This window comes from Lagenorhynchus albirostris, chromosome 2, assembly GCF_949774975.1.
Source record: "Lagenorhynchus albirostris chromosome 2, mLagAlb1.1, whole genome shotgun sequence".
NCBI lineage: Eukaryota > Metazoa > Chordata > Mammalia > Artiodactyla > Delphinidae > Lagenorhynchus > Lagenorhynchus albirostris.
The window spans coordinates 64,625,688-64,645,292 of record NC_083096.1 but is presented as its reverse complement, the minus strand read 5'-3'; positions in this window follow the sequence as shown (position 1 = coordinate 64,645,292).

Here is a 19,605-nt window from a genome sequence, read left to right as displayed (position 1 = left end):
CCTCTCCTCACGCCCCAGGAAACAAAGAGGGAAGGAAAAGTCTCCTGCCTCTTCTGCAGGTGCAGGCTTTTCCCCGGACTCCCTCCCGGCTAGCTGTGGTGCACTAACCCCTTCAGGTTATGTTCAAGCCGCCAACCCCAGTCCTCTCCCTGCGCTCCGGCCTCAGCTCGCAGCCCTGCCCACCCTGGCGGGTGAGCAGACAAGCCTCTCGGGCTGGTGAGTGCCGGTCGGCACCGATCCTCTGTGCGGTAATATCCCCGCATTACCCTCCGCACCGCTGTGGCTGTGCTCTCCTCCGCAGCTTCGAAGCTCCCCAATCCGCCTCCCGCAGTCTCCGCCCGCGAAGGGGCTTCCTAGAGTGTGGAAACTTTTCCTCCTTCACCGCTCCCTGCCACTGGTGCAGGTGCCGTCCCTATTCTTTTGTCTCTGTTTTTTCTTTGCACTACCCAGGTACGTGGGGAGTTTCTTGCCCTTTGGGAGGTCTGAGGTCTTCTGCCAGCCTTCAGTAGGTGTTCTGTAGGAGTTGTTCCACGTGTAGATGTATTTCTGGTGTATCTGTGGGGAGGAAGGTGATCTCCGCGTCTTACTCTTCCGCCATCTTCCGCCTTCCCCCCGAATACGTTTTTTCCTGAATGTATTCAGAAAAAAACGCATACGCCCTTTTTGACCAAGTGCATCATTGTGGACGTTCTGCCTCTTTTCCTATGCTTTACATGCAATTCCAGTCTACCTCCTGAAATCGGTTTCCTGCAATTCTGCCCCGCTTTCAAGTCCTCTTGGCAGCCTTACTTCAATATATTTTTGGACGATAGCTGTCATTTATAACTCTGCAGGTTTGTGAATGACAGTGCCCCTGAGCTCCTTTCTTCAACTCGCTTTCTTGTGAGCTGGCCACAACACCGCAGGATTGCTTCAGGCCCTAGTGTGGATCCGGCACGGCACGCTGAGCCTTTGGTTAATTCCTCTTCCTGGTGGGAAATGAGAGTTAAATTTGCCCGTCCAGACACCTCCAGCTAGTCTCTCATTGGTTCTCCCTATTCCTGTTCATTTTCCGCAGAAATTGCAAACTGGGACAAACAGGAGGTTAAAGGCACTGACTCTCCAAGTGGGGAGAGTGTTAGTAAAGCGTCTGGAATGATGCACCCGAGTACCAGGGGAGGAAAACTGAGACACATTTGAACACGTTTCCCGATCACAGGGTGGATCATACTCTGGGTTCCACATGCATGTTTAGCTGAAGGAAGAATCCCTTAAACCTGAAGAGTGGAGACCCATGGAATGGGTACCATGCAATATGACTTCAAAGGGTCTGCATTTGCTCACCGAACCTCAACAATCCTATCACTGCTGCGTTTATGCCACTGTACACATGCTTGATTCTATTTCGGAGACATATAAATCCATAGGTTTTAAGACTCTTACTAGTCAGGTATATTCTTAGGCGTTTAATATGGGGTGTTGAGTCCACTTCGTTGAGCAAGGAGTAGCTCTAGTCTATTACATATTTGCCTTATGGAACGGTACCTGTGCTAATTTCAATCTCTGGTTTTATGCAGCACCCCAACTCACCTTTCCCCTTAAGCAAGCATAAGTTGGTTTTCTACATTTGAGACCCTGTTCTGTTTTGTAATTCAGTTCCTGTGTAGCCAAGTTTACATTCCGTGTAGTAGTGATATCTTATGATGTTTCTTTTTCTGTGTGACTTATTTCACTTAGAATCATTGTACCTGAATACACTCATTATGCAGCTACGGGCCTGATGGCATAGATTTCATTGCTGAGTGATATTGCATTGTACGTAAGTACCACAACTTCTTTATCCATTTTTCACTTTCTGTGATATTGAACTTGTACCGTAAACGAGGTTCTTGTAAACAGAGCCGTCCAAACTTTGGGGTGGCTGTGTATTTTTGATTTTAATTTCCCTAAGCTATAGGACCATAAGTGGAAGTTCCCTAGGCTCTGTTGCTTTGTTTTTTAGATGTTTCAGCAAACACCATACACTTCTCCAGAGTGGCTGTTGGCAATTTACATCCCGCCCATCAGCATAACAAAGCTCCCAGTTCTCCATGGCCTGTCCTGCCTTTCTGGATTTTACACTTTTTTCAGATGGCCCTTTTGACCGGGGGGCAGTGAGACTTCATTGTAGTGCAGATTTCCTTTGCAAGCTTGCTTGGTTGGCCAAAAAGGGCGTATGCGTTTTTCCTGAATATATTCAGGAAGAAACGCATATGTGCTTTTTGGCCAAGTGCATCATTGTGGACGTTCTGCCTCTATTCCTATGCTTTACATGCAATTCCAGTCTACCTCCTGAAATCGGTTTCCTGCAATTCTGCCCCTCTTTCTAGTCCTCTTGGCAGCCTTACTTCAATATATTTTTGGACGATAGCTGTCATTTATAACTCTGCAGGTTTGTGAATGACAGTGCCCCTGAGCTCCTTTCTTCAACTCGCTTTCTTGTGAGCTGACCACAACACCGCAGGATTGCTTCAGGCCCTAGTGTGGTTCCGGCACGGCACGCTGAGCCTTTGGTTAATTCCTCTTCCTGGTGGGAAATGAGAGTTAAATTTGCCCGTCCAGACACCTCCAGCTAGTCTCTCATTGGTTCTCCCTATTCCTGTTCATCTTCCGCAGTAATTGCAAACTGGGCCAAACAGGCGGTTGAAGGCACTGACTCTCCAAGTCGGGAGAGTGTTAGTAAAGCCTCTGGAATGTTGCACCCGAGTACCAGGGGACGAAAACTGAGACACATTTGAACACGTTTTCCGATCACACGGTGGATCATACTCTGGGTACCACATGCATGTTTTACCTGAAAGAAGAATCCCTTAAACCTGGAGAGTTGAGACCCATGGAATGGGTACCATGCAATATGACTTCAAAGGGTCTGCATTTGCTCACCGAACCTCACCAATCCTATCACTGCTGCGTTTATGCCGCTGTACACACGCTTGATTCTCTTTCAGAGATATATAAATCCAAAGGTTTTAAGATTCTTACTAGTCAGGTATCTTCATAAGCGTTTAATATGGCGTGTTGAGTCCACTACGTTGAGCAAGGAGTAGCTCTTGTCTATTACATGTTTGGCTTATGGAACGGTATCTGTGCTAATTTCAATCTCTGGTTTTACGCAGCACCCCAACTCACCTTTCCCGTTAAGCAACCACAAGTTGGTTTTCGACATTTGAGACCCTGTTCTGTTTGGTAATTCAGTTCCTGTGTAGCCAAGTTTACATTCCGTGTAGTAGTGATATCTTATGATGTTTCTTTATCTGTGTGATTTATTTCACTTACAATCATCGTACCTGAATCCACTCATTATCTGCTACGGGCCTGATGACATAGATTTCATTGCTGAGTGATATTGCATTGTACGTAAGTACCACAAATTTTTTATCCATTATTCGCTTTCTGCGATATTGAACTTGTACCGTAAACGAGGTTCTTGTAAACAGAGCCGTCCCAAACTTTGGGGTGGCTGTGTCTTTTTGATTTTAATTTCCCTAATCTATAGGACCATAAGTGGAAGTGCCCTAGGCTCTTTTGCTTTATTTTTAGATGTTTCAGGAAACACCATACACTTCTCCAGAGTGGCTGTTGGCAATATACATCCCGCCCATCAGCATAACAAGGCTCTCATTTCTCCATGGCCTGTCCTGCCTTTCTGGATTTTACACTGTTTTCAGATGGCCCTTTTGACCGGGGGGCAGTGAGAGTTCATTGTAGTGCAGATTTCCTTTGCAAGCTTGCTTGGTTGGCCAAAAAGTGCGTATTCGTTGTTCCCTGAATATATTCAGGAAAAGACGCATACGCCCTTTTTGGCCAAGTGCATCATTGTGGACGTTCTTCCTCTTTTCCTATGCGTTACATGCAATTCCAGTCTACCTCCTGAAATCGGTTTCCTGCAATTCTGCCTTGCTCTCAGTGCCTCTTCATACCCTTACCTCAATATACTTTTGGAAAATTGTTGGCCTTTATAACTCTGCAGGTTTTTGAATTGCAGTTGCCCTTAGTTCCATTTTTCAGCTCTTATTTTTGTGATCTTGCCTCATATCCACCGGATATCTTCAGGCCCTATTCTTCTTCTGGGGTGCCTTGCTGTGCCGTTGGTTAATTCTTCTTCCTATGTGAAATTAGAGTGACATGTGGCCATTGAAACCGCTACAGCTATTTTCTCACTGGTTCTCCCTATTCCCATTCATCCTCCGCACTAACTGCAGACTGTGCGATACCGAAACTTAAAGGCATTGACTCTCCATGTGGGGATGTTGTTAGTAAAGTGGCTGGAATGTTGATCCGGAGCCCCAGGAGAGGAAAATGAGGTGCGTTTTAGAAACCTTTCCCGATCATATGGTATACCATCTGCTGGATTTCCCATGCATGGTTTAGCTGTAGGAAGATTCCTTTCAACCTGGAGGGTTGGGACCCTTGGAATGTGTAGCATGAAGTATTGCATTAAACTTTCGGCAGTTGCTCACCAAAGCTCACCAATCCTCTCAGCCCCAAGTGTCCAGCCTTATGTCTTATCCAGCTGTGGGTTTATATGTGGTCATTCCAGGTTGCATCACAGCCCTTGAGCGAATTTTGTAAGAATTTTTCTCTCTTTCATTGTTTCTGCGTTTTGGTTTTAAAATTTATTTCTATAATTGGGTTTAGCTCATTTTCACTGCTGTGTTTGTGCCGCTCTGCACACACTTGATTCCCTTATGGAGATATATCAATACATGGGTTTTAAGATTCTTATTACTCAGATATATTTCTCTGCGGTGTATAGGGTGTGTTGAGGCCAGTTCATTGAGCAAGGTGTAGATCTTGTCTAATACCTATTTGGTTTATTGAACGGTATCTGTGCTAATTTCAAACTCTGGTTTTATGCATCACCCCACCTCTCCTTTCCCCTTAAGCTGACATAAGTGTGTTTTCTAAATGTGAGACACTGTTCTGTTTTGTAATTCATTTTTTGTGCAGCCATATTTATCCTCCCTCTATAAGTGATATCTTATGATATGTTTCTTTTTCTGTTTGACTTATTTCAAGTAGTATTATCGGACCTAAATCCACTCTTTATCCTTCTACTAGCCTTATTACATTGATTTCATGGTGAAGAGATATTCCATTGTACATAAGTACCACATTTTCTTTATCATTGTTCTCTTTCCTGGGATATTTAAGGTGTACTGAAGTTGAGGTTCTTGTAAACAGAGTAGCCCTAAACTGTGGTGTGCTTGTGTCTTGTTGATTTTTAGACTTCCCTAGATATACTCCCGTGATTGGAAGTGCCCTATGCTCTGTAGCTCTGTTTTTAGATGATTTAGGAACCACCATACACTTCTCCAGAGTGGCTCTCGGCAGTTCACACACTGTCCATCAGCGTATAAAGGCTCCCTGTTCTCCATGGCCTGTCCTGCATTTCTGGTTTTTACAATTTTTTCGGATGGCCCTTTTGACCGGTGGGAAATGAGACTTCTTTGTTGTGCACATTTGCATTGCTTGCTTGCTTGGTTGCCCATAAAGTGCGTATGCGTTTTTTCCTGGATATATTCAGGAAAAAACGCATACTCCCTTTTGGGCCAACTGCATCATTGTCGAAATTCTGCCACTTTTCATGTGCTTTAAAGACGAGTCCAATCTATCTCTTTAAATCTGTTTCTTGCAATTCTGTCTTGCATTCAGATCCTCTTCTTTGCCTTACCTCAACATATTTTTGGACGTTAGTTTTCATTTATAACTCTGCAGGTTTGTGAATTGCAGTGACCCTGAGCTCCATTTTTTAAGTTGCTCTTTTGTGAGGTGGCCTCAAAGCCACAGGATTGCTTCAGGCCCTATTTTGGCTCCGGCGAGGCGGGCTGAGCCTTTTTTAAATTCTTATTCTTAATGGGAAATTAGAGTGACATGTGCCCGTCCAAACCCCTACAACTATTCTCTCATTGGTTCCCCCTCTTCCCGTTCATCCTCCTCACAATTTGCAAAATGTGTGAAACAGAAGTTTAAATGTGCTGATTCTCTAAGTGGGGAGATTCTAAGTAACGTGGCTGGAATGATGAACAGGAGCAGCAGGAGAGGATAAATGAGGTGCATTTTAGACACATCTCCTTATCACATGGTGTACAGTCCTCTGGGTTTTCCATGCATGTTTTAGCTGTAGGAAGATTCCTTGAACCTGCAGATTTGGGACCCATTGAATGGGTACCAGGTAGTATTACTTTAAAGGGTGTGCATTTCCTCACCCAACCTCACATTTCTCTTAGCACGAACAGTTTCCAGCCTTATGTCTCATCCTGCTGTGGGTCTAGATGTGTTCAATCCATGTTGCATCACCGTCCCTGAGGAAAAGTTGTAAGAGGTTTTCTCTGTCTCTCTGTTGTTTATTTTTTTCAATTTATTACTATATTGGTTACAGCTGATTTTCAAAGCTCTGTTTCTTGCTGCTGTACATCCACTTGATTCGCGTACAGAGAGACATCAATAAATTCTTTTTCAGATTCTTACCAGTCATAGATATTCTTTTCTGGTGGCTTGAGTGTGCTGAGTGCAGTTCTTTTTAGCTACCGTGTAGGCCTTGTTGATTATCAGTTTGGTATTTGGAATGGTATCTTTGCTAATTTCAACCTCCTGGATGATGCCTCACCCCTCCCCACCTTTCCCGTTTAGCAGCCTTACGTGTGTTTTCTACATATTTGACTATGTTTTTGTTTTGTAATTTATTTCATGTGTAGCCATTTTGGATTCCACCTTTAAGTGGTATCTTATGATATGTGTCTTTTTCTTTTTGAATTATGTCACTTAGAATGATCATACGTAACTCCTCCGGAGTTGTTACAACTGGCCATATTTCATTGATTTCCAGGCTGAGTAATATTCCACTCTACCTAAGTACCACATCTCTATCCATTTTTTCCCTCCAGAGACATTTAAGTTATATCCCAGTCGAGGATCTTTTAAACAGAGAGGCGGTAAACATTGGGGTGCCTGTGTCCTCTCGATTTTTGTTTTTCCCAAGATATACGCCCATGAGTGCAAGTGCCCTATGCTCTGTAGCTCATTTTTTAGATGCTTTAGTAAACACAATACACTTCTCCAGAATGGCCGTTGGCAATATACATTTCCACTATAAGCCTCACAGGGCTCCCTCTTCTCCTTGCCCTGTCCTGCATTTCTGGTGTTTACACTTTATGAGGATGGCTCTTCTGACTGATGCGAAGTGATATCTTTTGTAGTATTGATTTCCAGTGCCCACCTGTTTGGTTGGCTAAAAAAGTGTATGCCCTTTTCTTGAATATATACAGAAAAAAACGCATACAGCCTTTTTGGCCAACTGCAATGTTGGCAATGTTCAGCCCCTTTTCTTGTGCTTAATGGCGAGTCCTTTCTACCTCCTCAAATCCCTTTCCTGCCATTCTCCCTTGCTTACCAATCCTTTTCTCTGACTTTCCTCAAGACATTTTTCAGTGATAGATATTTTCAACTCTGCAGTTTCGTGAATTTTACTGCCCCTGAGTTCCATTGTTCAACTTGTGTTTATGGGAACTGGCCACAAAGCAGTGGGATTTCCTCAAGCCCTATACTGTTTCCATGGGCAACCCTAGCCTTTGGTCAATTCGTCTTCCTGATTGGAAATTAGAGTGACATGTGCCTGTCTGAACACCTAGGACTTGTCTCTCATTGTTCCTCATCCTTCCGCTTCATCCTCTGGACAAATTCCAAACTGTATGCAACAGGATGTTGACAGTGCTGACATCTCCAAGTGGGGAGACTGTTAGTAAAGACACTGGAGGGGTGAACCCGAGCACCAGGAGATGAGGAGATGAGATGCCTTTTCCAAACTCTTCCCGATCAGATGGTATACCATCCTCTGGGTGTGACAGACATGTTTTAGCAGTAGGAAGAGTCCCATTCATGTAAGGAGAACACCAGGGCTTTTTCAAAATCAGTGTCTCCCCGAAACCCAAACTGGGGAGTTTTTTAAGCTACGGCTACACATATGTTCATTAAGGGCCTTGGGAAGTAGGCAGAGTCCAAACTTTAGATGATTGAAGTCTTCAGGGTCAGAAGCACTCACCACCAGCTTCCCCTAGGTTACACTTTAACTGTCATTGATAGATGATGTCAATAAAAATATCTATTCTTTTTCCGATTGTTTCCCCTTATAGGTTATTGCAAAATATTGAGTGTAGTTCCCTGTGCTATCCAGTAGTTCCTTGTTGATGATCTATTTTATACATAGCAGTGTGTATGTGTGAATCCCAAACTGTTAATTTATCCCTCCTCCCACCTTTCCCCTTTGGTAATTATAAATTATAAGATTTTATACTTCTCAGAAATGGGGGAGCTGAAAGAGAGGTATCATTTTCAATGGAAAAGCATTTAAAACAAGATTGAAGCTTTAACCAAGATTATTAGATGTACATCCTTGGAATGAAATCACTTCATTTCTCTAATATTGACCTGACAAATAAGACAAACCTTTTCACTGAACTTGCTTATAATAAAGTGATGGAAATATCAAATGGAAGTGTTAGAAACATCTTAATTTACCCGAGCCTTATAAACTGTTCTATGTTAACTACAGTTTGGCTCACACATCTGTTCATTGAAGTTACAATAGTCTCAATTTCTGTTACTGATCCTCCAGAGTGGACCCCAACAAGTGTCCCCCTGCCCAGTGTCATTGGGGCCAACAGATCGAGACTGAGTTTGGTTCACAAGCAAAGGAAACTTTATATTTTGATCAGAGAATGGAGAGGTGAGAGCATGCACTACCCCGTGGGCTGTGGGCTGGGCTGCTGTGTAGAGATCCTGTCAGAGTCAGTGGGAGGGAGGGGGCGGAGCTCTCGAGGGCCGGGTTGGCTGCAGCTCAGGCTCTATATCTCGGAGTCTGCACTGGGCCCCAGGAGCTGAGGTGTCGACCCAGCCATTCTGCACTAGGAAATCTGGTCTGAAGTGCCGGGTGTGGAACCTCTGCATGCGGGACCCTAGGAGCACGTGAAATTAGACAAAGCACAAAGGATAAAAAAGGTCAGACTTGACTTTATTGCCCAGATTCTATTTTTATCTCCCAGGGATTTTTAATGGGCTTTGCTGGGGACAAACCCCTCCTCTGCCTTTTGTCCCGTTCCTCATTCTTGGAGTGCTGAGGGTGCAGACCCTTCTTCTGTAACTGCTGAGTGCTGAGTTGGGAGCCCTCATACCAGGGGACGAGGGTCAGAACTTCTCCCCAGCAGCCTCCAGGTGACGTTGATTGGCCCCAGGACCCCTGCCTCCCTGCTTGTCCGCCTGAGCACCAGCATTGGAAGTGTTATAGATTCTAATGACCTTTAAGGGTCCAGGAAAGAGATGTGCAGAGACGCTGTGGGGGCCGATTTCACCCCGCCCCACATTTGTTCGGCCACCTTAGGCCGACCGTTTCTGCCAGCCTAGATGCTCTGACCAGTAGTCTGCTCTTTCTTCAATTAGGCCCCTGAATTAACGTAAAAACAGCACCAGGTGTCAGAGCCCTGCCCGCTCAACTCCCAGACAGTCCAGGGTCAGTGGTGATCAAGGACCATGATGGCCACTGAGTCAACAGCCTTTTGAAGTAAACAGGAGTCCAGCCGGTCTTATTGGCCACCATCATCACGGTGTCTGTAGGCTTTTCTATGGTGACAGTGTGATATACGGTTCCCCCGCCAAGATTATTAGCTCCCCTCCGGGTGCAGTAAGTCCTGCAAGCAGTAGTCTACTCCTTCGGGACACACTATTGTTGTTTTATGAGAGAAACTTCAGGTCAAGTGATGTTCACACGAGTCGTCATGGTGTCCTGTTGCCCCCGGTTATCTCTCTGGATGTTGGAGTTGGAGGGCCTCCTCACTCGAGGTCGGTGTGCCCACGGAGCGAACCCTGCAACTTCAGGGCATGGTTGGTGATTAGGATCACCACGTGGGGTCCTTTTCCCTTAGGAGGGAGGTGGCCTTTTGGGCTGCTGATTTCCAGGTTTTTAGATACCGCCAGTATCTTGGCCAGATGTGGCAGTGGGCCAAGCCCCTTGGTGACTGTAGTTTATCCTACCTGGATGGCATTCTTGCGTTGTTCCATTTCAAGTGGTCCCAGTTTTTGCACTAATTCTCCAATGGCGATTCACCTTTCACCGGGAATGGAAAGGTCAAAGGGTTTAGCTCAATTAGGGAGTTCCAGGGCAAGGGTCTGAATTGACTGCTCTTTCCATTCTTGAAAGGCCACTTCTGGATTCTGTTCAAAAGGATCATCATCTTTTCCTTTCAGTGTTTCATATAGAGGCCCAGCTAGTAGACTGTACTTAGGGATCCAGAAGCAGCAAACCCTGGCCTCCCCAGGAACCCCTAAGCTGTCTTCTAGTTTTAGAAAAGGGTAAGCCTGCAAATGGTTTCTTCCCTTTCCTGGGATGGGCTTGTCTGACCTGGTGTGAGAATGAAGCCCAGGCAGGTCACCGCAGTCTGTGATATTTGAGCTTTTTCTTGGACAACTTCTATCCTTTATTGGCTTGGTAGTTCAGAGGCCTCCTTAGTAGGGCTGGCGATCAGAATGTCATCTGCATATTGAAGGAGGGTTTCCTTTTCCAGAGGTAGAACTTTTCGGTCTTTAGCTAAGCTTTCCCCAAAGATGGTGTGGGAATTTTTGAACCCTTGGGGCAAGACGGCCCGGAAGTATTGTTTTAGTTGTATGTTGAGTCCTGCCACTCACAAGCCAAAATTTCTTGTGACTCTGGGACTAATGGAATACAAAAGAAGGCATCATTGAAGACTAATACAGAATACCATGTCCTGGTGGTTGGTAGAATGACCAGCAGGGTGTAGGAATCAGGAGCACCTGGAGGTATATCCTCGGTGGCTTCACTGACTGTCCTGACATCCTTTACCAGGTCCCCAGCAGCCCATGGGGCTCTCGTGGTCAGGCCAATCCCAGGATATGGAGCTCTCCTGGGCAGGTACCCCACCCCCAACCCAGCCCACGGGGCTCTCATGGTCAGGCCCCTCCCAGGATACAGAGCTACCCTTGCAGGTACCGTGGCAGGGCTGGGCACACAGGAACCGTGCACATAGCCCTCATTGCAGAGCACCCCCAGCTCACCTGTCACTCAGAGCTGACACAGAGCACCTCAGAGCAGGACTTGAACTAACAAACAGCAGCTCCGACAGGTCTGTGACCCTGGGCATCACTCTGTGTGGCCTCCCTCCACCTGGTCTTCCAGAGACTTCCACTGCACCCAGGGCACCAGGCCTCTGTCTCCAACCACCACCCACCCCCTCCTCTCCCTGACTCCTGGGTTCCTCTCATTAGGAGAGGGTTTTCTTGAAGTTGTCTCCCACTCATGGGCCAGATAAAATGATTAGAAAACAAGCCAAAGCTGCAGCCCCTTGTCTATCCTGACTCTCAGGAGCCCACACCTATTCCTTGGACCTGGCCGGTTCAGCAAGTTCCATTTTCTGCAACTGTGAGCCCCTGAGGGGTGATGATTGGCTGAGCTGGGCAGCCTTACCGTGCCGGCCAGCCCTCTCCAGGTGTGCCTGGGTTGAGATCAATATAAATACCACTCCAGGCAGCAAGAGCCCCTGCAGCTGTGCCTGACGCCATTTTCTCTGCCCTGTCAGCAGTCTCAGGGCTGGGCTGGTGGGAGGGAGTGAGAGGACACGGCTTTGTGGGTGGCCCAGTGTGAGTGGGGCTCTGCTGGACTTTCTGCAGCAGTTGCCAGGCTGCCACCTGCTAAAGAAGAGGATGTGTCACCCATACCTGCTGCTGGAATTTCTCCCTGGGCAGAGGTGAGGAAGGAAAAAAGCAGTGGGGGCAGGGACAGGACGGGTATCTCAGGCAGGGAAATGGAAATCTTCCAGAAGAGCACCCAGGGCCAGGACCATCCTGGCTGGCCTGCAGGCACCAAGTCAGCTGGCATGCTGTCACTCGTGTGGCTCCATGGCCCTTCCTCTAGGCTTTCAAGTCCTTGTATATATTCAGGTGTTTTACCTGGGAAGGGTGGGAACAGTTCAGCAGCAACTGGCCTGGGGCTCAGCTCACGTTTACTCACAGATGCCTCGGCACGGTGCCCCAGCTTTGCAATGAGGACGCTTGTTGTGTGGGGGCTGCTGGCTGAATGGGAGACGATTCCCCACCACTGACCAACTTCAGAATTGTTTACAACTGGAGCAAGTGCCCTGATACGGTTTTCCTCTGAGTAACTGATGGGTTCTGTTTTTTTTTCTCTTTTTCGTTTTTGGTTCAAGGTAGATTTTATTCCTCTTTTTTGTATTTACAGATATAAGCATGGAAATAATTTATTCATATAAATACATGTATGTGAAGGGAATAATTGTTTTTTCTGTTTTATTTTTTAAATTTTATTTCTTTTTAATTTTGAATTTTATTTTATATTTTTATACAGCAGGTTCTTATTGGTTATCTATTTTATACATATAAATGTTTACATGCCAATCCCAATCTCTCAACTCCTCCCACCACCACCCCTCCAAGAGCTTTCCCCCCTTGTTGTCCATACGATTGTTGTCTACATCTGTTGCTCTATTTATGCCTTGCAAAACGGTTAATCTGTACAGTTTTTCTAGGTTCCACATATATGCATGAATATACAAGATTTGTTTTTCTCTTTCTGACTTACTTCACTCTGTATGACAGTCTCTAGATCCATCGACGTCTCTACAAATGACCCAATTTCATTCCTTTCATGGCTTAGTAATATTCCATTTTATATATGTACCACATCTTTATGCATTCGTCTGTCTATGGGCATTTAGGTTGCTTCCATTACCTCGATATTGTAAATAGTGATGCAATGAACATTGCGGTGAATGTCTCTTTTTGATTTATGGTTTTGTCTGGGTATATGTCCAGTACTGGGATTGCTGTATCATATGGTAATTCTATTATTAGTTTCTTAAGAAACTCCATATTGTTCTCCATAGTGACTGTATCAATTTATATTCCCAAAAATAGTGGAAGAGGCTTCCTTTTCTCCACACCCTTTCCAGCATTTGTTGTTTGTAGATTTTCAGATGATGCCCATTCTAACAGGTATGAGGTGATACCTCATTGTTGAGTCCATTTCGTTGAGCAAGGGGTAGGTCTTGTCTATTACATATTTGGCTTATGGAACGGTATCTGTGCTAATTTCAAACTCTGGTTTTACGCAGCACCCCAACTCACCTTTCCCCTTAAGCAAGCATAAGTTGGTTTTCTACATTTGAGACCCTGTTCTGTTTTGTAATTCAGTTCCTGTGTAGTCAAGTTTACATTCCGTGCATTAGTGATACCTTATGATGTTTCTTTTTCTGTGTGACTTATTTCACTTAGAATCATCGTGCCTCAATCCACTCATTATGCTGGTACAGGCCTGGTGACACAGATTTCATTGCTGAGTGGTATTCTGTTGTACGTAAGTACCGCAACTTCTTTATCAATTATTTGTTCTCTGGGATATTTAACTTGTACTGTAGAAGAGGTTCCTGTAAACAGAGCCGTCCCAAATTTTGGGGTGGCTGTGTCTTTTTGATTTTAATTTCCCTAAGCTATAGGACCATAAGTGGAAATGCCCTAGACTCTGTTGCTTTGTTTTTCAGATGTATCAGGAAACACCATACACTTCTCCAGAGTGGCTGTTGGCAATTTACATCCCGCCCATCAGCATAACAAGGCTCCTTTTTCCCATGGCCTGTCTTGCCTTTCTGGATTTTACACTTTTCTCAGATGGCCCTTTAGACCGGGGGGAAGTGACACTTCATAGTAGTTCGGATTTCCATTGCAAGCTTGCTTGGTTTGCCAAAAAGGGCATATGTGTTTTTTCCTGAATATATTCAGGAACAAACTCATACGCCCTTTTTTGCCAAGTGCATCATTGTCGATGTTCTGCCTCTTTTCCTATGCTTTAAATGCAAATCCAGTCTACCTCCTGAAATCGGTTTCCTGAAATTCTGCCCCGCTTTCAAGTCCTCTTGGCAGCCTTACTTCAATATATTTTTGGACGTTATCTGTCATTTATAACTCTGCAGGTTTGTGAATTACAGGGCCCCTGAGCTCCTTTCTTCAACTCGCTTTCTTCTGAGCTGGCCGCAAACCCGCAAGACTGCTTCAGGCCCTAATCTGCTTCTGCCAGGGCACGCTGAGCCTTTGGTTAATTCCTCTTCCTGGTGGGAAATGAGTGTTAAATATGCACGTCCAGACACCTACCTCACTCTCAACCCCTTGGTGATGTGGGTCCTCTGGTTTGTGGCCACCTTTGCTGGGTTCCTCACCTTTCGATGATGTGGACCCACTAGTGTGAGGACACTCCTGCCTGGTTCTCATCCACGTGGTTATGTGGACCCCCTGGTGAGAGTCTGTTCCTGGCTGTGTTCCTCACCCACCTGTGAGGGAGACCCTCTGCTGATAGGTCACTCCTGCATGGCTGGCACACATTGCCTTGGTGAAGTCAGCCATGTGGTGGCAGTTGGAGCGTGCTGGGAATCTCCTCCCCCCGGTGATGAGGGCCCTCTTGCGTCAGGCCCTAACTGCTGGGCTCACCAACTTTTCTTAGTGAGCCCAGTGATGCTTTGGCACTCCTCTTAGGATCCCATCTCCATGGGGATGTGGGCCTTCTGCTCTGAGGTCCCAACGGCTGGGTTGTTCACATTTTCATGATGTGGGCTCTCTGGTGTTAGTTCACAGAAGCCTGGATCCCATAGCCTCTGTGCTCTTGGCCGTCTGCTGTGAGGTCACTCCTGCCTGGCTTGCTCACCTCGCCTTGTGGACATGAGCCCTCTGGTGGCACTTGGAGCCTGCTGGGAGCCTCCTCCCCTCGGTGATGAGGGCCCTCTGGCGTCAGGCCCTAACTGCTGGGCTCCCCACATTTTCTGATGTGCGCCCAGTGGTGCGAGGACACTCCAGCCAGGTTCACATCCCCATTGGGATGTGGGCCTTCTGCTCTGAGGTCCCAACGCCTGGGTTGCTCACAGTTTCATGATGTGGGCTCTCTGCTGTTAGTTCACTCCTGCCTGCATCCCATAGCTTCTGTGCTCTCGGTCGCCTGCTGGGGGATTCCAACTGCTGGATTCCTCACCTTTCTTATTCTTTGGGCCCTCTGTTTTTAGGCTACTCCTGCCTGCCTCACTCCCATTCCCTTTGTGATATGTGTCCTCTGATTTGAGGCCACATGTGCTGGGTTCCGCACCTTACGATGATGTGGCCCCACTGGAGGGAAGACAGTCCTGAGTGGTTCCCATCCCCTTGCTGATGTGGGCCCTCAGGTGAGAGTCTGATCCTGGCTGGGTTCCTCACCCTTCTGTGAGGTGGGCCCTCTGCTGTGAGGTCAATCATGCCTGTCTGGCACACGTCACCTTGGCGACGTGGGCCCTCTGGTGGCAGTTGGAGTGTGCTGGGATCCTCCTCCCCTCGGTGATGAGGGCCCTCTTGCCTTAGGCCATAACTGCTGGGCTCCCCACATTTTCTGATGTGCACCAAGTGAGTGAGGACACTCTTGCCAGGTTCCCATCCCCATGGGGATATGGGCCTTCTGCTCTGAGGTCAAAACGGCTGGCTTGCTCAGAGTACCATGATGTGGGCCCTCTGCTGTGAGTTCACTCCGGCAAGGATCCCTTATCATCGGTGCTCTGAGCCGCCTGCTGGGAGGTTCCAACTGTTGGATTCCTCAACTTTTGTATTCTATGGGTCCTGTGTTGTGATGCTCCTCCTGCCTGCCTCACTCGCAACCCCTTCGTGATGTGGGTCTTCTGGTTTGAGGCCACATGTGCTGGGTTCCGCGACTTTCTATGATGTGGCCCCACTGGTGTGAGGACACTCCTGCCTGGTTCCAATCCATTTGGTGATGTGGGCCCTCTGGTGCGAGTCTGATCCTGACTGGGTTCGTCACACTTCTCTGAGGTGGGCCCTCTGCTGTGAGGTCATTCGTGCCTGGTTGGCACACATCGCCTTGGCGACGTCAGCCCTCTGGTGGCAGTTGGAGCCTGCTGGGAGCCTCCTTCCCTTGGTGATGAGGGTCCTCTGGCGTCAGGCCCTAACTGCTGGTCGTCCAGAATTTTCTGATACGTTCTCAGTGGTGCGAGGACACTCCTACCAGATTTCCATCCCCATGGGGATGTGGGCCTCCTGCTCTGAGGTCCCAATGGCTGGGTTGCTCAGTTTCATGACATGGGCCCTCTTCTGTGAGTTCACTGTGGCCTGGATCCCATAGCCTCGGTGCTCTGGGCTGCCTGCTGGGAGGTTCCAACTGCTGGATTCCTCACTTTTTTATTCTATGGGCCCAGTGTTGTGAGGCTACTCCTGCCTGCCTCATTCCGAGGTCCTTGGTGATGTGGGTCCTCTGGTTTGAGGACACATGTGCTGAGTACCTCACCTTTCGATGATGTGGCCCCACTGGTGTGAAGACACTCCTGCCTGGTTCCCATCCCCTTGGTGATGTGGGTCCTCTGGTGAGAGTCTGCTGTTGGCTGGGTTTCTCACCCTTCTGTGAGGTGGGGCTCTGCTGTGAGGTAACTCCTGCCTGGTTTGTTCACATTGCCTTGGCAACGTGAGCCCTCAGGTGGCAGTTGGAGCCTGCTGGGAATCTCCTCCCCTCAGTTATGAGAGCTCTGGATAAAACACATATGCCCTTTTTGCCAAGTGCATTATTTTCCAAGTTCTGTCTCTTTTCCTATGCTTTAAGAGCGACTCCCGTGTACCTTCTGAAATCAGTTTCCAGCAATTCTGCCCCGCATTCAAGTCCTCTTCGCAGCCTTACTTCAGTATAATTTTGGATGATAGCTGTCATTTATAACTCCACAGGATTGTGAATTACAGTGCCCCTCAGCTCCTTTCTTCAACTCGCTTTCTTGTGAGCTGGCCGCAACACCGCAGGATCTCTTTAGGCCCTAATCTAGTTCCAGCACGGCACACAGAGCCTTTGGTTCATTCGTCTCCCTGGTGGGAAATGAGGGTTAAATTTGGCCGTCCAGACACTTACAGATACTCTCCCATTGCTTCTCCTTACTCCTGTTCATCTTCCGAAGAAATTACAAACTGGGCCAAACAGGAGGTTAAAGGCACTGACTCTCCAAGTGGGGAGAGTGTTAGTAAAGCGTCTGGAAAGTTCCACCGAGTAGCAGGGGACGAAAAATGAGATACATTTGAACACGTTTCCCGATCACACGGTGGATCATACTCTGGGTTCCACATGCATGTTTTAGCTGAAGGAAGAATCCCTTACAACGGGAGAGTTGGGACCCATGGAATGCGTACCATGCAATATGACGTCAAAGGGTCTGCATTTGCTCAACGAACCTCACCAATCCTATCACTGCTGCGCTTATGCCGCTGTACACACGCTTGATTCTCTTTCGGAGACATATAAATCCATAGGTTTTAAGATTCTTACTAGTCAGGTATATTCTTAGGCGTTTAATATGGGGTGTTGAGTCCACTTCGTTGAGCAAGGAGTAGCTCTTGTCTATTACATATTTGGCTTATGGAACGGTATCTGTGCTAATTTCAATCTCTGGTTTTATGCAGCACCCCAACTCACCTTTCCCCTTAAGCAAGCATAAGTTGGTTTTCTACATTTGAGACCCTGTTCTGTTTTGTAATTCAGTTCCTGTGTATCCAAGATTACATTCCGTGTACTAGTGATATCTTATGATGTTTCTTTTTCTGTGTGGCTTATTTCACTTAGAATCATCTTACCTGAATCCACTCATTATGCTGCTACAGGCCTGATGACACAGATTTCATTGCTGAGTGATATTGCATTGTACGTAAGTACCACAACTTCTTTTCCATTTTTCGCTTTCTGTGATATTGAACTTGTACCGTAAAAGATGTTCTTGTAAACAGAGCCGTCCCAAACTTTGGGGTGGCTGTGTCTTTTTGATTTTAATTTCCCTTAGCTATAGGACCATAAGTGGAAGTGCCGTAGGCTCTGTTGCTTTGTTTTTTAGATGTTTCAGGAAACACCATACACTTCTCCAGAGTGGCTGTTGGCAATTTACATCCCGCCCATCAGCATAACAAGGCTCCCAGTTCTCCATGGCCTGTCCTGCCTTTCTGGATTTTACACTTTTTTCAGATGGCCCTTTTGACCGGTGGGAAGTGAGGCTTCATTTTAGTGCAGATTTCATTTGCAAGCTTGCTTGGTTGGCCAAAAACGGCATATGCATTTTTTCCTGAATATATTCAGGAAAAAACGCATACGCCCTTTTTGGCCAAGTGCATCATTGTGGACGTTCTGCCTCTTTTCCTCTGCTTTACATGCAATTCCAGTCTACCTCCTGAAATCGGTTTCCTGCAATTCTGCCCCGCTTTCAAGTGCTCTTGGCAGCCTTACTTCAATATATTTTTGGACGATAGCTGTCATTTATAACTCTGCAGGTTTGTGAATTACAGTGCCCCTGAGCTCCTCTCTTCAACTCGCTTTCTTGTGAGCTGGCCGCAACACCGCAGGATTGCTTCAGGCCCTAGTGTGGTTACAGCATGGCACGCGGAGCCTTTGGTTAATTCCTCTTCCTGGTGGGAAATGAGAGTTAAATTTCCCCGTCCAGACACCTCCAGCTAGTCTCTCATTGGTTCTCCCTATTCTTGTTCATCTTCTGCATAAATCGCCAACTGGGCCAAACAGGAGGTTAAAGGCCCTGACTGTCCAAGTGGGGAGAGTGTTAGTAAGGCGTCTGGAATGTTGCACCCGAGTACCAGGGGACGAAAACGGAGACACATTTGAACACAATTCCCGATCACACGTTTGATCATACTCTGGGTTCCACATGCATGTTTTAGCTGAAGGAAGAATCCCTTAAACCTGGAGAGTTGAGACCCATGGAATGGGTACCATGCAATATGACTTCAAAGGGTCTGCATTTGCTCACCGAACCTCACCAATCCTATCACTGCTGCGCCTATACCGCTGTAAACAGGCTTGATTCTCTTTTGGAGACATATAAATCCATAGGTTTTAAGATTCTTACTAGTCAGGTATATTCTTAGGCGTTTAATATGGCGTGTTGAGTCCACTTCGTTGAGGAAGGTGTATCTCTGGTCTATTACATATTTGGCTTATGGAACGGTATCTGTGCCAATTTCAATCTCTGGTTTCATGCAGCATCCCAACTCATCATTCCCCTTAAGCAAGCATAAGTTGGTTTTCTAAATTTGAGACCCTGTTCTGTTTTGTAATTCAGTTCCTCTGTAGCCAAGTTTACATTCCGTGTATTAATAATATCTTATGATCATTCTTTTCCTTTGTGACTTATTTCAATTAGAATCATCTTACCTGAATCCACTCATTATGCTGCTACGGGCCTGATGACATAGATTTCATTACTGAGTGATATTGCATTGTACGTAAGTACCACAACTTCTTTATCCATTTTTCGCATTCTACGATATTGAACTTGTACTGTAAACTAGGTTCTTGTAAACAGAGCCGTCCCAAACTTTGCGGTGGCTGTGTCTTTTTTTAATTTTAATTTCCCTAAGCTATAGGACCATAAGTGGAAGTGCCCTAGGCTCTGTTGCTTTGTTTTTTAGATGTTTCAGGAAACACCATACACTTCTCCCGAGTGGCTGTTGGCAATTTACATCCCGCCCATCAGCATAACAAGGCTCCCAGTTCTCCATGGCCTGTCC